Here is a 19,703-nt window from a genome sequence, read left to right as displayed (position 1 = left end):
TCTGCAACCATCTCTTGGTTGCTTCTCAATCTGTCTTCAATATTCCAAACAGTGACTCTCATTCTGTTGGTATGGAATGGCTCTGTCTCTCTCCTTATTATGTTCCAGATTATTTTAATTTCAGGATGTGATGATATTCATGTCATTAATAGTAACTCTTGGGTCCATTATGGACAGTAAGATGATATAAAACTTTACCAAAATGACATTACAGTTGTGATAAAGCTCATTGGTTTCCACCATCCTCCTCTGTATGCACTCGCTTAATGTATTCAGCTGTATACAATGTTTTTTCTATGAGGTTTGACTGAAAAGTAATGCCTCCACCTTCGTAACTCTTCAACAGTTGGCAGAACTGGTATACAGCAGGTACTGGCTCATTCTGTAGCATCTTCTCTACAGCTCTAGCTGGCGGGAAGCCTTAGCATTGAACGGTTGTGTTGTTACAGTGTAAAGTATGGAACCCTGCACAGAAGGCCGATCAATGCAATTTAGGCAATGTGCAGTCACTGAATTCTTGACAGCAGAAGGTGTCACTCCAAAGGAAATTCATCAGAGAATGAAAGCAGTTTATGGTAATTGTGTTGATGTGAGTACTGTGTGTCGTTGAGCAAATAAGTTTAAAGATGTTGAGGGGGGGAACATGTGACATGCATGACAAGCAAAGAATTGGACATCCTGTGACAGCGACCAATGAGTTTCACAAAATGTTGACCAATTGATTCAGGACAACAGTCATATCACTCAGAGAGAAACTGCAAGCACAATCAGCATTTCACACGAAGGTGTGGGTCACATTATTGCTTTGCTTGGCTATCAAAAGATCTGTGCATGACAGGTATCCTGGATGCTGACTCCTGCAATGAAAGCGCACAGACTTGAAATTTGCCAGGAACTCCTCTCACATTATGAGAATGAAGGTGACACCTTTCTCCATTCAGTTTTGACAGGAGATGAAACATGGGTGCACCATTACGACCCAGATATGAAACATCAGTCTATGGAATGCTGATGAAAAGACTTGCCCCAGAAAAAGAAATTCAAGACGCAGCCCTCAGCTCAAAAAATCATGGCCACAGTGTTCTGGGACACAGATGGTGCAAGATTACCTTGATTGTGGAACAACAATAAATTCAGAGCATTTCATCACAATGTGAAAACTCTGAGATGATGGCTAACAAGGGTCCGAAAGGAAAAGGGAAATATTTTCTAGCAGAATGACAATGCCAAACCACACACTGCCAGAATATATTAATATCTTTGCTTTTTTGTACTTTGTTTTACTTACTTTGGTTGTTGACTAGTTGGTGTGAGACATTCGTCATGACTGTTACCGTGATTGTCGAAAACTAGTTCTTAGTGTTTTGATTTATCTTGTGTCAATGAAAATATTACATTGTGAAAGTAAATGGTGTTTTCTGTGTTATAAGTATAACACACGCCATACTATTTTATGGGAATACAGATTACACTCATGTATGCTAATGATAAAGAGTTAAAAGTGAGAAAAAGAATTTAAGGAGGCAGATGGTGAAACAAGAGGGGAAGTAAAATTATCCCCACTTGCTTAGACACAAACTCCTCTTCACAACTTCCTGCTGTGAAACACACTGCAACTCCATAAGCTCTTTGGTGGTCATTTCTTGACTGTGATCTTCCATGAGCTCGTCATTATCATTGTTACCTGTTTCTAGTCCCATGCTCTTGGCCAAAGACACAATCCCATTGACTACAGACACCACAGGCACTGTGGTCTGTTAGGCAACTTGACATCACAGTGCGGACCGGTGCGCCTATAGTGGCCCATCGTGCGTGTTTAGGTGCATTGCACAGGGTGAGTGGCAATTCCTGGCTGTATTACCATAAACGGAGTGATGGTTCAAATTTCTCTGAGCACCATGGGACTCAACTGCTGTGGTCATCAGTCCCCTAGAACTTAGAACTACTTAAACCTAACTAACCTAAGGACATCACACACATCCATGCCCGAGGCAGGATTCGAACCTGCGACCGTAGCAGTCGCACGGTTCTGGACTGTGCGCCTAGAACCGTGAGACCACCGCGTCCGGCAAACGGAGTGATACCAGCAGAGAGAATAAACTTGCTGATCCTGTGTTGTTACTGGGTGAAGGACTTCACTTGAAGCTGTGGTATGGGATGGTGAAGGACGGTGCGTAATCTGGTGCTCAGCCAGTGTACTCTGTCTGTTGTTTTGGAAAGATCGGCCCCTGCCACGCGGGGGAGGCGTAATATCGAGGGGGGCACACATAGATAACTTTCTTCTCTTGATTATATTATATACGATGTCGGCCAGCAATAATTTTGCCTTTAGTGGTTCCTGATCGTGTGATATGAGATGCAGCTGGATAGCTTGCGGCATCTTTGCAACCCAGAAAGAAACTAAAGCCTCATCTGGCATAGTTTTGCTATCGAAGACTGCTCTGATATGTCACCACAGTTGTGAAGGAGTCGAGTCTTTGAGATGTACATCTTGCAGTGTGTATAAAACAGACTCTTGCGTAGTCTTAGCTAGACATTCACAGATCTGTTGTTTTGCCAGTGCGTAACGATTTGCAGGGGCCGCCGACAGCACTAAGTCCTGTACCCACTCAGCATGGTCCCCTAGGGCATTAATAAGCGCAATAAATTTAGCACTGTCTGAATCAATGTTTAGGGTGGTGAATATAGTCTTTGCCAAAATAAACCACATATGTGGATTGTCCATCGTGAACCATGGTCATTTAGGAATTTACTCACTCTTGTGTTATGGATGAAACAGATTTGATAGCACAGTGGATGGGAGTGGCAGAGTGTTTATGAAGCTGTCACTCGCGGTGTTTGCGGTGGCTGGTTTAAACATGGCTGGTGTGGGAGGCGCGGCAGGCGCAGCTGGGCTGCGGAAACAATCGGGGCGGGACGACTGTCCAACCAGTAATTGTTGTCACTGAAATTTGTACCTATCTGTTTTTGTAGTGAGTCTTGTAGTGGGTGTCGAAAACCAATTTATCAGCAATATATGGGGAGCTCCAAGTGATCTGTGGGCTTGAAAAGTCTGTGAGGTTCATAGTGTTGGGGCACTGTTGCGCACTACATGTCACAGGAGGCTGTACACACGACGCACTGTGAGTCACATATTTGGGCACAGCACTCAAGATTGGTTTGTTATAGATGAACGTAGAAAAAGATTTCATAGCAGGTGACATCACTGACAATGTTGAAAGAGTCCACAACGGCATTGTTGATGACAGAGAAAAATCCACGGCATTGTACTTATCTTCCAATTTTATCCCAGTTGTTGGTGGCATTGTGTGTAGGAAACCATGGAAAGGCAGTGTAGAGGCACCATTAGTATCATGTTGTAGTCCGAAAGGAGCGGAAGGTGAGCGATGTGAAGATGTCGAAGTAAACGGCCACATTTTCGAATCGGACTATGTTGCATGTCGGAGGTCACCAATATGGCATGTGTTATACTTATAACACAGAAAACACCATCTACTTTCACTGTGTAATATTTTTATTGGCACAAGATACGACAATCACGGTAACAGTCATGACGAATGTCTCACACCAACTAGTCAACAATCAAAGTAAGTAAAACGAAGTACAAAAAAGCAAAGATATTAATATTTTCTGGCAGTTCTGCCACAACTTAATTGCATGTGAAGCAATTTATAATCAGTTCAGCTGCACTGTGTGCACTTTTATGTTTACTGTCTGAAGAGGAAAGAACTATTAAGCTCCATGTATGTCCATATTAACTACCTGTTTGTAAACAGTATTATAGTTTGTAAGAGACTTGGCCATCACTGGTAGGATCTGAAGGATGTGATTAAACATTGGTGAACTTCAAGAACTTAAAAAAGAAGCTTCTGACTATTCATTTTAAGGACAGGTCCTACAACAGCAATTTCAGGGAGTGATCCAGTGAAACTGTAAGGCTGCCAAATGTTTATACCACAACAGGTAGATTTAGTTAAGTAACACAGCACTGCCGACAGAAACATTTCAATGGGAAAAATCTATTTCTATCTTTTGGAACCATTAGTTCCTTTCTGAAGAAGGAAAGAGGGATAGACATCAACATCTATACTCTGCAAACCACTGTGAAGAATATGGCAGAGAGTACTTCCCAGAGTACCACTTATGAGGGTAATTTTGAAATCCATTTGTGTTTTGAGTGCAGGGAGAATGATAGGAATCCCTCTGGGCACATTACAATGACCCTATGCTTGTCTTTGCTGCCCTATGGGAACTGTATATAGGAGCTGCAGTATATTTCTAGATGCCTTAAAGCTAGCTCCTGAAACTTTGGAAATAGCCTTTGCAGAATTGTTGGCAGTATCTCCAATGTCAGCCAGATGACATTCTTTGGCTTCTCCACAAGGCTCTCCCATGGCTCAGACAGATTTACATCTATAGTCTACAAGCCACCTCATACATTTTGGCAGAGTGTGATTTTCATACAACTATCTCCCCCCGCCCCCACCCCCGTTATTGGTCTTTTCACAAACGGAGTGTGGAAAAAATGATTGTTAGTAAAGCTCCGTATGACATTTAATTTCTCTGATTTTCAGGAAATACAGTAGAACTTCAACTTTATGTTCTTCAGTTTTACATTTTTCATATTCTGCACCATAAATTCGTAGCCCCATGAAAACCCAATCAGATCAACAAAAAAATTCCCGAATTTTATATTTCTTCCTAGTAAGGTTTACCTCAGTTCTGTTTTCTTACTTGATGTCTTGCCTGACTTCATCCCACTTTCTTCCTATTGACATTTGACGTGACTGAATGAGTTATAAATGGCTCAGAAGACAGACAATTTGCACTACAGGTGGTGGCAGAGAGGGGCAACATGAGAGAGGAAATGCTGACATAATCCACAATAACATTGCAAACACAATTTGCAATGTTTATCTTCACAACTATTGGTAAGATGTGGCAGCCATGGAAAAACAGGACAGTTGATGCGCAGTGCTCCAGACCAAGCCAATACATGACAAAGGGGTATTTTATGAAGCACTGAAAATGTTCTTTCCATGCAGATCATGTGTTATGGCACATGAAACATGCAAATAGAAGAAGGGCTCTGCGACAGCACATTTTAAAGACTTTTGTGTTCAAATCTGGCATTATACAGTTGCAACAACTGCATACACTACTCACATATATAATTTACACAACACCCTGTTGATTGTAAAGACTGTCAACAGTGACACAAGGCATGAAGTGAAACTGTAGCACCTGAGCTTTCTTTTAAATTTAAGTTCTACACAGTGTACAGAAATTCACTGAGCCAACTTGTAACATCAAATGGGGAAGTAAACTCATTTTTTTATGTCTCTATTTCGCTCATTGAATCTAAAATAACACTTTGACGGGGTGGAGCAGATGAAGTGCAGAGAGCATATGAAGTGCAGCTCATAATTTAAGTGTTGAACAGTAACAGCACAATGAACAATGAAAAGTTTACAAGCAATACACAAGAGACCCCTGTGCTCATATCACAAGAGTATGCTGCATTGCCATTGGCTACAGAAAGAAAACACAAATCCCCACATGTTAGATTCTAACACCTTTCACCATACTTCACAGTTTTCGGATTAATTCAAGATGTTCATCAATTTTTGCTTCTTTTCTGGGCGAGCACAAAGGAAAGATCTCTCATAAACATGTATTTTGTCATTTAATTTTTGTTCATAGCATGGCAGAAAACAGCTTCATTACCATGTATCCACATACCAATTTTAATTTTTTGATGAGTTTTACTTGCTGTTGCACATCTGCGATTTTTTAAGAACCGATGAAAATTATTACCACAAATTATTGTATAGACATAGTACTGTACATTTAATTTCCTTTGTGTATGCCAGTTACATATGATTTCACGTGTATTTTGGGGGTTTTAATTTGTTCTGCGATTCCGTGTTTTCCTCAGTTTTGTGTTTGTTAAGTCTGGACCACATGAAAATGTAAAATGTTGCCTGAGTCTCCTCGGAATATGTTGTTGTTGTTATTGTGGTCTCCAGTCCAGAGACTGGTTTGATGCACCTCTCCATGCCACTCTATCCTGTGCAAGCTTCTTCATCGCCCAGTACCTACTACAGCCTACATCCTTCTGAATCTGCTTAGTGTATTCATCTCTTGGTCTCCCGCTACGATTTTTACCCTCCACACTGCCCTCCAATACTAAATTGGTGATCTCTTGATGCCTCAGAATATGCCCTAGCAACCGATCTCTTCTTCTTGTCAAGTTGTGCCACAAATTTCTCTTCTCTCCAATTCTATTCAATACGAAGACAGTAACTTGTTTCCCTGGAATAAATGATGACTAAGTCCATGCAGTCGCGATATTCATCTGTGTCCTCAGTGGCTCAGATGGATAGAGCATCTGTGATGTAAGCAGGAGATCTTGGGTTCGAGTCCCGGTCGGGGCACACATTTTCAGCTTTCCACATCGAGGTTATCAACAACACCTGTTGGCAGCTCAGGTTTTCAGTTAGTCATCACCTCATCATTAGTTATGTGATCTACCCAGCTAATCTTCAGGATTCTCCTGTAGCACCAGATTTCGAAAGCTTCTATTCTCTTCTTGTCCAAACTATTTAATGTCCATGTTTCACTTCCATACATGGCTACACTCCATACAAACAACTTCCTGACACTTAAATCTATATACAATGTTAACAAATTTCTCTTCTTCAGAAACGCTTTCCTTGCCAATGCCAGTCTACATTTTATATCTTCTCTACTTTGACCATCATCAGTTATTTTGCTCCCCAAATAGCAAAACTCATTTTCAACTTTAAGTGTCTCATTTCCTAATCTAATTCTGGCAGCATCATCCGATTTAATTCGACTACGTTCCATTATTCTCGTTTTGCTTTTGTTGATGTTCATCTTATATCCTCCTTTCAAGACCATGTCCATTCCATTCAGCTGCTCAACCAGGTCCTTTGCTGTCTCTGACAGAATTACAATGTCATCGGCAAACCTCAAAGTTTTTATTTCTTCTCCGTGGATTTTAATTCCTATTCCAAATTTTTCATTTGTTTCCTTTACTGCTTGCTCAATATACAGATTGAATAACATCGGGGAGAGACTACAACCCTGTCTCACTCCCTTCCCAACCACTGCTTCCCTTTCATGCTCCTCGATTTTTTTAACTGCCATCTGGTTTCTGTACAAATTGTAAATAGCCTTTCGCTCCCTGTATTTTACCCCTGCTACCTTCAGAATTTGAAAGAGAGTATTCCAGTCAACATTGTCAAAAGCTTTCTCTAAGTCTACAAATGCTAGAAATGTAGGTTTGCCTTTCCTTAATCTATTTTCTAAGCTAAGTCGTAGGGTCAGTATTGCCCCTCATGTTCCAACATTTCTGCAGAATCCAAACTGATCTTGGAATATAAGCTCTCAAAATTTGAACAGCATACCTGTAATTCTCTCAAGCCACGTAAACTATCCCATGATGAAATGCGTCATTCTTCATTGGATCTTCTCTATCTATTGTGGATGTGGAACACTGCGACTGTGGTGTGAAAAGGTTTTCAGAAATTACTGCAACCAGTCGCCTTTTATGTAGATGTATTTTATTTAACCATGACCGGTTTCGAGCTGCCTAGCAACTCATCATCAGATGGTATATACATTTAGTGCTTTTTTGTACCCATTGTGTGGGTGGTTGAGTATCTGTGGCTAGACAGAAACGAGAACAAATAATCGCTACATGTGGTACAGTAACACGAAATATTTACAGCATAATTTATGTTTAACGTATAAGAGCAAATAATCACTACATGTGGTACAGTTACACGAAATATTTACAGTTTAATTTACGTTTTGAGGTGTTACTTACAGATAAATCTTTCTGCAGGTATATATATCTCTTTTAGGACGTATTTTTGAAACCATTGTGTCTTGTTTTTCACAATTTCACAAGTTAAAACTTTCACTAGATGTATATTACTTTTATGAGGCACTGTTGGAAACATATATCTTGTTTTTCGTAAACATCACTGAACACACTTAGCCACAGATACGAATACAGGATTTACATATTATAAACAAGCCAAAGATTGCAATATAACTACAGTATCAAAGATTTCAAGTTGACCAGAGGCATTATTAGTCATCACACACACTGACAAGAGATTTGTCTTTATTACATGGAAAATAAATGTAAATTAGCTTAAACTAGTAAAATGTTTATTTATAAATTAACTGTGCAATTTTAACAGGTATACAAAACTAGATTTTTTACATTATATTTCAGTTACATTTAAGATTATTGGTATTGAGAGGATTATGACAGCTAATTTCTTGCTCCTTCCATTGGCTGATCTTGGCATATGATGTCTGGGATGAGAGGTTGATGGTTAACTTGAAATAATAAGTAATGCTGGTACTTGAAAGGGTGTGGAAAAGTAGTTGGCGGTGGGGGGGCGGGGGGTGGGGGGTGTATAGGAAAAAGGAGAGGGGGGGGTTGACAGGGTGATGTGGAGAGAGAAGAGAGCTGAAGGGGGGGGCAGAAGTGGTACAAGCTTTTATGTGTGTGTGTGGGGGGGGGGGGCATTTTGTTTCTGAATGACTGTTTAGTTTTTTAAGTTCAAAGAATCCTTAAAATTCTGAAAGAAGGAGTTATTCGCCAATTCTGTCTGCTCATTTAAAATGGTATGTGGGGAATTATGTTTGTGGGTAAAAATCTCTAATTGTTCGAGAAGATCCATCTTGAATCCCTTGTCTACAGTGTGTAGGATTTGAAGGTTAGTTTTAATGTCTGTTATGGAATGTTTATTATCTGCTAGATGGGTAGCAAAAGTGGATCTATTTAAGTTGTTTAGGCGAAGTGCATCAGTGTGCTCTTTGTATCGGATCTCAAAATTTCTACCTGTTTGCCCTATGTAGTAGCAGGAGCAGCTGTCACATCTTAATTTATATATACCAGATTTTTGGTAGGGTGTGCTGGCTCTTTTGGTGTTGTGGACTATTTTGTTCTGTATTTTGTTGTTAGTGTGAAAACTTATTTTGACATTATGTGGTTTGAATAGCTTAGCAAGTTTGTATGAGATATTGCCGAGAAACGGCATACAAACGAATTTGGTTTCTTCTGCTACTGAGGTCTGGCTTGCTGGTTTTGCTTTGTTAGATATAATGTTTTTATCTAATTTTTCAATTATGCTTGGGTCATAAGCATTGTTTGATGCTATTGTTTTTAATATATTGATTTCATTAATTTTTGCAGTAGGATCAGCTTGAATCTTGTTGATACGGTTAAGTGCTGATTTGAAAAAAGCTAGTTTATGCTGATTTGGGTGGCATGATGTATTGTTTATTATGACATCTGAAGTGGTGGGTTTCCTATATATCTGAAATTTATGTTTGTTGTTGTGATGTGTTATGTTTAGGTCAAGAAAATAGATACCTTTTTGGGTTTGGTGTTCTACTGTGAACTGTATTTTGGGGTGAACATTATTAAGTTTACCAGCTAAGGCCTCAATTTCAGTGGCTGTCCCATCATATAACAACAGGGTGTCATCAACATATCGTTTATAATAAATGATTTTGTCTGTTTCTATTGGGTTTGCTTTAAAGAATTTAATTTCGAGATCATTAATGTAGATGTCAGCAAGAAGGCCAGCTAGACTACTGCCCATTGCTAGACCATCATGTTGAATATATATTTTGTTGTTGAAGGTGAAGTAATTGTGGGACAGCACTAATTCAAGTAAATCCATCAGCTCACAGATTTCCATGTCACTTAGCTTTTTATGTTGTAATAAGTTATTTTTTATTATTCGAAGTGTGTCTATTATAGGTATGTTTGTGTACAGGTTGACAATATCAAGGGATGCAAAGTTAGCTGCATTGGGAATGGAAATTTCTCTGATACTGTCAATCAAATCATAGGTGTTTTTTATGGAATAATTGGTTGGGAATGTATAATATTTCTTGAGTATTTCATGCAGTTTTTTAGTCACTTTGTACCCTGGGCTATTTATGGAATTCACAATCGGGCGTATCGGGTGTCCATCTTTATGAATTTTAGGTTGTGATCTAAGCTTTGGTGCTGTAGGGTTCATTATAACACATTGTTTGGCTTCAATGGATGTCAGCAGAAAGTTACAATTTTTTAACATGTCTTTTATTTTAGCTTGGTATTTGGGAGTGGGGTCAGATTTCAACTCAGTTATGTTGTTATTCTTGAAAAATTCTAGGGTTTTCTTAATGTAATCAGACTCGTACATTATCACGGCTGTGCTGCCTTTGTCAGATTTAACAACAAGGGCACTACTGTTTGTTAGCTTTTTGTTAATTTGTTTCAGTGTTGCAGATTCATCATGTTTATTACTATGGAGCCTTTGTGCATCTATGGTTTTCTTTATTATTTTGTTTGCATCATGGGCTAGAGCATTTTGATCATTCTGATCTAGTTTTGATGCTATACATGCTATTTTGGTGTTAGTTATTAGGTCTTTAACACTGTTGTAATCAAGTTTTGTGGCAATATTATGTTTAAGTCCCTTATTTAACAAATTTAATTCTGTGCTATTGAAATTAATGCTTGTTGTGTTAACTACTCTCTCAAAGAATTTATGTTGCACGGGAGGGCATTCATTTGGTGGAATGGGGGATTTTTTGGCAATCAGGAGTGAGAGCTTTTCTTTTTGTTTATGTGCAATTTTCAACATCTCTTTATCCACATTTAGTTGGGTTAGATCTAAGAAATTCGTGATTTGGCTTAGAGTGAGATAGTTGCTTAACTCTAAGTGCAGCATGTAGATGTCCCTGTTTAACAAGTCTTTTCGTTTGTAATGTGATCTAATTTCATTTTTGATCCATACAATTTCACATTTTCTCTTGGCTGCTTGTGCAGATTCACTCTGGTCTTTAACTACAACTCTTATGTAATTAGGAGTTACATTCTCTAAGATACATTGCTTATTAAATTTGATGGCAAGAATAGTTTTCATTAGTTTCACTTTGCACTTCCTGTATTTGTTCATTGTTCCTTTTACCTGGCTAGGTAGCAAAATAAGACTTTTATCCATTGTGGATGTGGAACACTGCGACTGTGGTGTGAAAAGGTTTTCAGAAATTACTGCAACCAGTCGCCTTTTATGTAGATGTATTTTATTTAACCATGACCGGTTTCGAGCTGCCTAGCAACTCATCATCAGATGGTATATACATTTAGTGCTTTTTTGTACCCATTGTGTGGGTGGTTGAGTATCTGTGGCTAGACAGAAACGAGAACAAATAATCGCTACATGTGGTACAGTAACACGAAATATTTACAGCATAATTTATGTTTAACGTATAAGAGCAAATAATCACTACATGTGGTACAGTTACACGAAATATTTACAGTTTAATTTACGTTTTGAGGTGTTACTTACAGATAAATCTTTCTGCAGGTATATATATCTCTTTTAGGACGTATTTTTGAAACCATTGTGTCTTGTTTTTCACAATTTCACAAGTTAAAACTTTCACTAGATGTATATTACTTTTATGAGGCACTGTTGGAAACATATATCTTGTTTTTCGTAAACATCACTGAACACACTTAGCCACAGATACGAATACAGGATTTACATATTATAAACAAGCCAAAGATTGCAATATAACTACAGTATCAAAGATTTCAAGTTGACCAGAGGCATTATTAGTCATCACACACACTGACAAGAGATTTGTCTTTATTACATGGAAAATAAATGTAAATTAGCTTAAACTAGTAAAATGTTTATTTATAAATTAACTGTGCAATTTTAACAGGTATACAAAACTAGATTTTTTACATTATATTTCAGTTACATTTAAGATTATTGGTATTGAGAGGATTATGACAGCTAATTTCTTGCTCCTTCCATTGGCTGATCTTGGCATATGATGTCTGGGATGAGAGGTTGATGGTTAACTTGAAATAATAAGTAATGCTGGTACTTGAAAGGGTGTGGAAAAGGAGTTGGCGGTGGGGGGGCGGGGGGTGGGGGGTGTATAGGAAAAAGGAGAGGGGGGGGTTGACAGGGTGATGTGGAGAGAGAAGAGAGCTGAAGGGGGGGGGGGGGCAGAAGTGGTACAAGCTTTTATGTGTGTGTGTGGGGGGGGGGGCATTTTGTTTCTGAATGACTGTTTAGTTTTTTAAGTTCAAAGAATCCTTAAAATTCTGAAAGAAGGAGTTATTCGCCAATTCTGTCTGCTCATTTAAAATGGTATGTGGGGAATTATGTTTGTGGGTAAAAATCTCTAATTGTTCGAGAAGATCCATCTTGAATCCCTTGTCTACAGTGTGTAGGATTTGAAGGTTAGTTTTAATGTCTGTTATGGAATGTTTATTATCTGCTAGATGGGTAGCAAAAGTGGATCTATTTAAGTTGTTTAGGCGAAGTGCATCAGTGTGCTCTTTGTATCGGATCTCAAAATTTCTACCTGTTTGCCCTATGTAGTAGCAGGAGCAGCTGTCACATCTTAATTTATATATACCAGATTTTTGGTAGGGTGTGCTGGCTCTTTTGGTGTTGTGGACTATTTTGTTCTGTATTTTGTTGTTAGTGTGAAAACTTATTTTGACATTATGTGGTTTGAATAGCTTAGCAAGTTTGTATGAGATATTGCCGAGAAACGGCATACAAACGAATTTGGTTTCTTCTGCTACTGAGGTCTGGCTTGCTGGTTTTGCTTTGTTAGATATAATGTTTTTATCTAATTTTTCAATTATGCTTGGGTCATAAGCATTGTTTGATGCTATTGTTTTTAATATATTGATTTCATTAATTTTTGCAGTAGGATCAGCTTGAATCTTGTTGATACGGTTAAGTGCTGATTTGAAAAAAGCTAGTTTATGCTGATTTGGGTGGCATGATGTATTGTTTATTATGACATCTGAAGTGGTGGGTTTCCTATATATCTGAAATTTATGTTTGTTGTTGTGATGTGTTATGTTTAGGTCAAGAAAATAGATACCTTTTTGGGTTTGGTGTTCTACTGTGAACTGTATTTTGGGGTGAACATTATTAAGTTTACCAGCTAAGGCCTCAATTTCAGTGGCTGTCCCATCATATAACAACAGGGTGTCATCAACATATCGTTTATAATAAATGATTTTGTCTGTTTCTATTGGGTTTGCTTTAAAGAATTTAATTTCGAGATCATTAATGTAGATGTCAGCAAGAAGGCCAGCTAGACTACTGCCCATTGCTAGACCATCATGTTGAATATATATTTTGTTGTTGAAGGTGAAGTAATTGTGGGACAGCACTAATTCAAGTAAATCCATCAGCTCACAGATTTCCATGTCACTTAGCTTTTTATGTTGTAATAAGTTATTTTTTATTATTCGAAGTGTGTCTATTATAGGTATGTTTGTGTACAGGTTGACAATATCAAGGGATGCAAAGTTAGCTGCATTGGGAATGGAAATTTCTCTGATACTGTCAATCAAATCATAGGTGTTTTTTATGGAATAATTGGTTGGGAATGTATAATATTTCTTGAGTATTTCATGCAGTTTTTTAGTCACTTTGTACCCTGGGCTATTTATGGAATTCACAATCGGGCGTATCGGGTGTCCATCTTTATGAATTTTAGGTTGTGATCTAAGCTTTGGTGCTGTAGGGTTCATTATAACACATTGTTTGGCTTCAATGGATGTCAGCAGAAAGTTACAATTTTTTAACATGTCTTTTATTTTAGCTTGGTATTTGGGAGTGGGGTCAGATTTCAACTCAGTTATGTTGTTATTCTTGAAAAATTCTAGGGTTTTCTTAATGTAATCAGACTCGTACATTATCACGGCTGTGCTGCCTTTGTCAGATTTAACAACAAGGGCACTACTGTTTGTTAGCTTTTTGTTAATTTGTTTCAGTGTTGCAGATTCATCATGTTTATTACTATGGAGCCTTTGTGCATCTATGGTTTTCTTTATTATTTTGTTTGCATCATGGGCTAGAGCATTTTGATCATTCTGATCTAGTTTTGATGCTATACATGCTATTTTGGTGTTAGTTATTAGGTCTTTAACACTGTTGTAATCAAGTTTTGTGGCAATATTATGTTTAAGTCCCTTATTTAACAAATTTAATTCTGTGCTATTGAAATTAATGCTTGTTGTGTTAACTACTCTCTCAAAGAATTTATGTTGCACGGGAGGGCATTCATTTGGTGGAATGGGGGATTTTTTGGCAATCAGGAGTGAGAGCTTTTCTTTTTGTTTATGTGCAATTTTCAACATCTCTTTATCCACATTTAGTTGGGTTAGATCTAAGAAATTCGTGATTTGGCTTAGAGTGAGATAGTTGCTTAACTCTAAGTGCAGCATGTAGATGTCCCTGTTTAACAAGTCTTTTCGTTTGTAATGTGATCTAATTTCATTTTTGATCCATACAATTTCACATTTTCTCTTGGCTGCTTGTGCAGATTCACTCTGGTCTTTAACTACAACTCTTATGTAATTAGGAGTTACATTCTCTAAGATACATTGCTTATTAAATTTGATGGCAAGAATAGTTTTCATTAGTTTCACTTTGCACTTCCTGTATTTGTTCATTGTTCCTTTTACCTGGCTAGGTAGCAAAATAAGACTTTTATCCATTGTGGATGTGGAACACTGCGACTGTGGTGTGAAAAGGTTTTCAGAAATTACTGCAACCAGTCGCCTTTTATGTAGATGTATTTTATTTAACCATGACCGGTTTCGAGCTGCCTAGCAACTCATCATCAGATGGTATATACATTTAGTGCTTTTTTGTACCCATTGTGTGGGTGGTTGAGTATCTGTGGCTAGACAGAAACGAGAACAAATAATCGCTACATGTGGTACAGTAACACGAAATATTTACAGCATAATTTATGTTTAACGTATAAGAGCAAATAATCACTACATGTGGTACAGTTACACGAAATATTTACAGTTTAATTTACGTTTTGAGGTGTTACTTACAGATAAATCTTTCTGCAGGTATATATATCTCTTTTAGGACGTATTTTTGAAACCATTGTGTCTTGTTTTTCACAATTTCACAAGTTAAAACTTTCACTAGATGTATATTACTTTTATGAGGCACTGTTGGAAACATATATCTTGTTTTTCGTAAACATCACTGAACACACTTAGCCACAGATACGAATACAGGATTTACATATTATAAACAAGCCAAAGATTGCAATATAACTACAGTATCAAAGATTTCAAGTTGACCAGAGGCATTATTAGTCATCACACACACTGACAAGAGATTTGTCTTTATTACATGGAAAATAAATGTAAATTAGCTTAAACTAGTAAAATGTTTATTTATAAATTAACTGTGCAATTTTAACAGGTATACAAAACTAGATTTTTTGCATTATATTTCAGTTACATTTAAGATTATTGGTATTGAGAGGATTATGACAGCTAATTTCTTGCTCCTTCCATTGGCTGATCTTGGCATATGATGTCTGGGATGAGAGGTTGATGGTTAACTTGAAATAATAAGTAATGCTGGTACTTGAAAGGGTGTGGAAAAGGAGTTGGCGGTGGGGGGGCGGGGGGTGGGGGGTGTATAGGAAAAAGGAGAGGGGGGGGTTGACAGGGTGATGTGGAGAGAGAAGAGAGCTGAAGGGGGGGGCAGAAGTGGTACAAGCTTTTATGTGTGTGTGTGTGGGGGGGGGGGGGGGGCATTTTGTTTCTGAATGACTGTTTAGTTTTTTAAGTTCAAAGAATCCTTAAAATTCTGAAAGAAGGAGTTATTCGCCAATTCTGTCTGCTCATTTAAAATGGTATGTGGGGAATTATGTTTGTGGGTAAAAATCTCTAATTGTTCGAGAAGATCCATCTTGAATCCCTTGTCTACAGTGTGTAGGATTTGAAGGTTAGTTTTAATGTCTGTTATGGAATGTTTATTATCTGCTAGATGAGTAGCAAAAGTGGATCTATTTAAGTTGTTTAGGCGAAGTGCATCAGTGTGCTCTTTGTATCGGATCTCAAAATTTCTACCTGTTTGCCCTATGTAGTAGCAGGAGCAGCTGTCACATCTTAATTTATATATACCAGATTTTTGGTAGGGTGTGCTGGCTCTTTTGGTGTTGCGGACTATTTTGTTCTGTATTTTGTTGTTAGTGTGAAAACTTATTTTGACATTATGTGGTTTGAATAGCTTAGCAAGTTTGTATGAGATATTGCCGAGAAACGGCATACAAACGAATTTGGTTTCTTCTGCTACTGAGGTCTGGCTTGCTGGTTTTGCTTTGTTAGATATAATGTTTTTATCTAATTTTTCAATTATGCTTGGGTCATAAGCATTGTTTGATGCTATTGTTTTTAATATATTGATTTCATTAATTTTTGCAGTAGGATCAGCTTGAATCTTGTTGATACGGTTAAGTGCTGATTTGAAAAAAGCTAGTTTATGCTGATTTGGGTGGCATGATGTATTGTTTATTATGACATCTGAAGTGGTGGGTTTCCTATATATCTGAAATTTATGTTTGTTGTTGTGATGTGTTATGTTTAGGTCAAGAAAATAGATACCTTTTTGGGTTTGGTGTTCTACTGTGAACTGTATTTTGGGGTGAACATTATTAAGTTTACCAGCTAAGGCCTCAATTTCAGTGGCTGTCCCATCATATAACAACAGGGTGTCATCAACATATCGTTTATAATAAATGATTTTGTCTGTTTCTATTGGGTTTGCTTTAAAGAATTTAATTTCGAGATCATTAATGTAGATGTCAGCAAGAAGGCCAGCTAGACTACTGCCCATTGCTAGACCATCATGTTGAATATATATTTTGTTGTTGAAGGTGAAGTAATTGTGGGACAGCACTAATTCAAGTAAATCCATCAGCTCACAGATTTCCATGTCACTTAGCTTTTTATGTTGTAATAAGTTATTTTTTATTATTCGAAGTGTGTCTATTATAGGTATGTTTGTGTACAGGTTGACAATATCAAGGGATGCAAAGTTAGCTGCATTGGGAATGGAAATTTCTCTGATACTGTCAATCAAATCATAGGTGTTTTTTATGGAATAATTGGTTGGGAATGTATAATATTTCTTGAGTATTTCATGCAGTTTTTTAGTCACTTTGTACCCTGGGCTATTTATGGAATTCACAATCGGGCGTATCGGGTGTCCATCTTTATGAATTTTAGGTTGTGATCTAAGCTTTGGTGCTGTAGGGTTCATTATAACACATTGTTTGGCTTCAATGGATGTCAGCAGAAAGTTACAATTTTTTAACATGTCTTTTATTTTAGCTTGGTATTTGGGAGTGGGGTCAGATTTCAACTCAGTTATGTTGTTATTCTTGAAAAATTCTAGGGTTTTCTTAATGTAATCAGACTCGTACATTATCACGGCTGTGCTGCCTTTGTCAGATTTAACAACAAGGGCACTACTGTTTGTTAGCTTTTTTTGTTAATTTGTTTCAGTGTTGCAGATTCATCATGTTTATTACTATGGAGCCTTTGTGCATCTATGGTTTTCTTTATTATTTTGTTTGCATCATGGGCTAGAGCATTTTGATCATTCTGATCTAGTTTTGATGCTATACATGCTATTTTGGTGTTAGTTATTAGGTCTTTAACACTGTTGTAATCAAGTTTTGTGGCAATATTATGTTTAAGTCCCTTATTTAACAAATTTAATTCTGTGCTATTGAAATTAATGCTTGTTGTGTTAACTACTCTCTCAAAGAATTTATGTTGCACGGGAGGGCATTCATTTGGTGGAATGGGGGATTTTTTGGCAATCAGGAGTGAGAGCTTTTCTTTTTGTTTATGTGCAATTTTCAACATCTCTTTATCCACATTTAGTTGGGTTAGATCTAAGAAATTCGTGATTTGGCTTAGAGTGAGATAGTTGCTTAACTCTAAGTGCAGCATGTAGATGTCCCTGTTTAACAAGTCTTTTCGTTTGTAATGTGATCTAATTTCATTTTTGATCCATACAATTTCACATTTTCTCTTGGCTGCTTGTGCAGATTCACTCTGGTCTTTAACTACAACTCTTATGTAATTAGGAGTTACATTCTCTAAGATACATTGCTTATTAAATTTGATGGCAAGAATAGTTTTCATTAGTTTCACTTTGCACTTCCTGTATTTGTTCATTGTTCCTTTTACCTGGCTAGGTAGCAAAATAAGACTTTTATCCATTGTGGATGTGGAACACTGCGACTGTGGTGTGAAAAGGTTTTCAGAAATTACTGCAACCAGTCGCCTTTTATGTAGATGTATTTTATTTAACCATGACCGGTTTCGAGCTGCCTAGCAACTCATCATCAGATGGTATATACATTTAGTGCTTTTTTGTACCCATTGTGTGGGTGGTTGAGTATCTGTGGCTAGACAGAAACGAGAACAAATAATCGCTACATGTGGTACAGTAACACGAAATATTTACAGCATAATTTATGTTTAACGTATAAGAGCAAATAATCACTACATGTGGTACAGTTACACGAAATATTTACAGTTTAATTTACGTTTTGAGGTGTTACTTACAGATAAATCTTTCTGCAGGTATATATATCTCTTTTAGGACGTATTTTTGAAACCATTGTGTCTTGTTTTTCACAATTTCACAAGTTAAAACTTTCACTAGATGTATATTACTTTTATGAGGCACTGTTGGAAACATATATCTTGTTTTTCGTAAACATCACTGAACACACTTAGCCACAGATACGAATACAGGATTTACATATTATAAACAAGCCAAAGATTGCAATATAACTACAGTATCAAAGATTTCAAGTTGACCAGAGGCATTATTAGTCATCACACACACTGACAAGAGATTTGTCTTTATTACATGGAAAATAAATGTAAATTAGCTTAAACTAGTAAAATGTTTATTTATAAATTAACTGTGCAATTTTAACAGGTATACAAAACTAGATTTTTTACATTATATTTCAGTTACATTTAAGATTATTGGTATTGAGAGGATTATGACAGCTAATTTCTTGCTCCTTCCATTGGCTGATCTTGGCATATGATGTCTGGGATGAGAGGTTGATGGTTAACTTGAAATAATAAGTAATGCTGGTACTTGAAAGGGTGTGGAAAAGGAGTTGGCGGTGGGGGGGCGGGGGGTGGGGGGTGTATAGGAAAAAGGAGAGGGGGGGGGTTGACAGGGTGATGTGGAGAGAGAAGAGAGCTGAAGGGGGGGGCAGAAGTGGTACAAGCTTTTATGTGTGTGTGTGGGGGGGGGCATTTTGTTTCTGAATGACTGTTTAGTTTTTTAAGTTCAAAGAATCCTTAAAATTCTGAAAGAAGGAGTTATTCGCCAATTCTGTCTGCTCATTTAAAATGGTATGTGGGGAATTATGTTTGTGGGTAAAAATCTCTAATTGTTCGAGAAGATCCATCTTGAATCCCTTGTCTACAGTGTGTAGGATTTGAAGGTTAGTTTTAATGTCTGTTATGGAATGTTTATTATCTGCTAGATGGGTAGCAAAAGTGGATCTATTTAAGTTGTTTAGGCGAAGTGCATCAGTGTGCTCTTTGTATCGGATCTCAAAATTTCTACCTGTTTGCCCTATGTAGTAGCAGGAGCAGCTGTCACATCTTAATTTATATATACCAGATTTTTGGTAGGGTGTGCTGGCTCTTTTGGTGTTGTGGACTATTTTGTTCTGTATTTTGTTGTTAGTGTGAAAACTTATTTTGACATTATGTGGTTTGAATAGCTTAGCAAGTTTGTATGAGATAT

At 37.4% G+C, this 19,703-nt stretch overlaps 1 long non-coding RNA gene across 2 annotated transcripts; it reads left to right on the top strand.

Moving 5' to 3' along the window:
• Positions 1 to 8,325: 8,325 nt before the first annotated feature.
• Positions 8,326 to 19,063, top strand: LOC126281466 (uncharacterized). 2 transcript variants are annotated; one of them, XR_007551273.1, is made up of 4 exons: positions 8,326 to 8,367; positions 11,842 to 11,908; positions 15,387 to 15,453; positions 18,936 to 19,063. It is a non-coding gene; the product is annotated as an uncharacterized LOC126281466 (long non-coding RNA). The 2 variants fall into 2 exon arrangements; XR_007551274.1 differs by lacking the exon at positions 18,936 to 19,063 and having other exon boundaries at positions 15,387 to 15,473.
• The last annotated feature ends 640 nt before the right edge of the window (positions 19,064 to 19,703 follow it).

The sequence above is a fragment of the Schistocerca gregaria genome, chromosome 7 (assembly GCF_023897955.1).
Source record: "Schistocerca gregaria isolate iqSchGreg1 chromosome 7, iqSchGreg1.2, whole genome shotgun sequence".
NCBI classification, from domain to species: Eukaryota; Metazoa; Arthropoda; class Insecta; order Orthoptera; family Acrididae; genus Schistocerca; species Schistocerca gregaria.
Note: the sequence above shows the minus strand (reverse complement) of the source record. Positions and strands in the feature narration are given on the sequence as shown.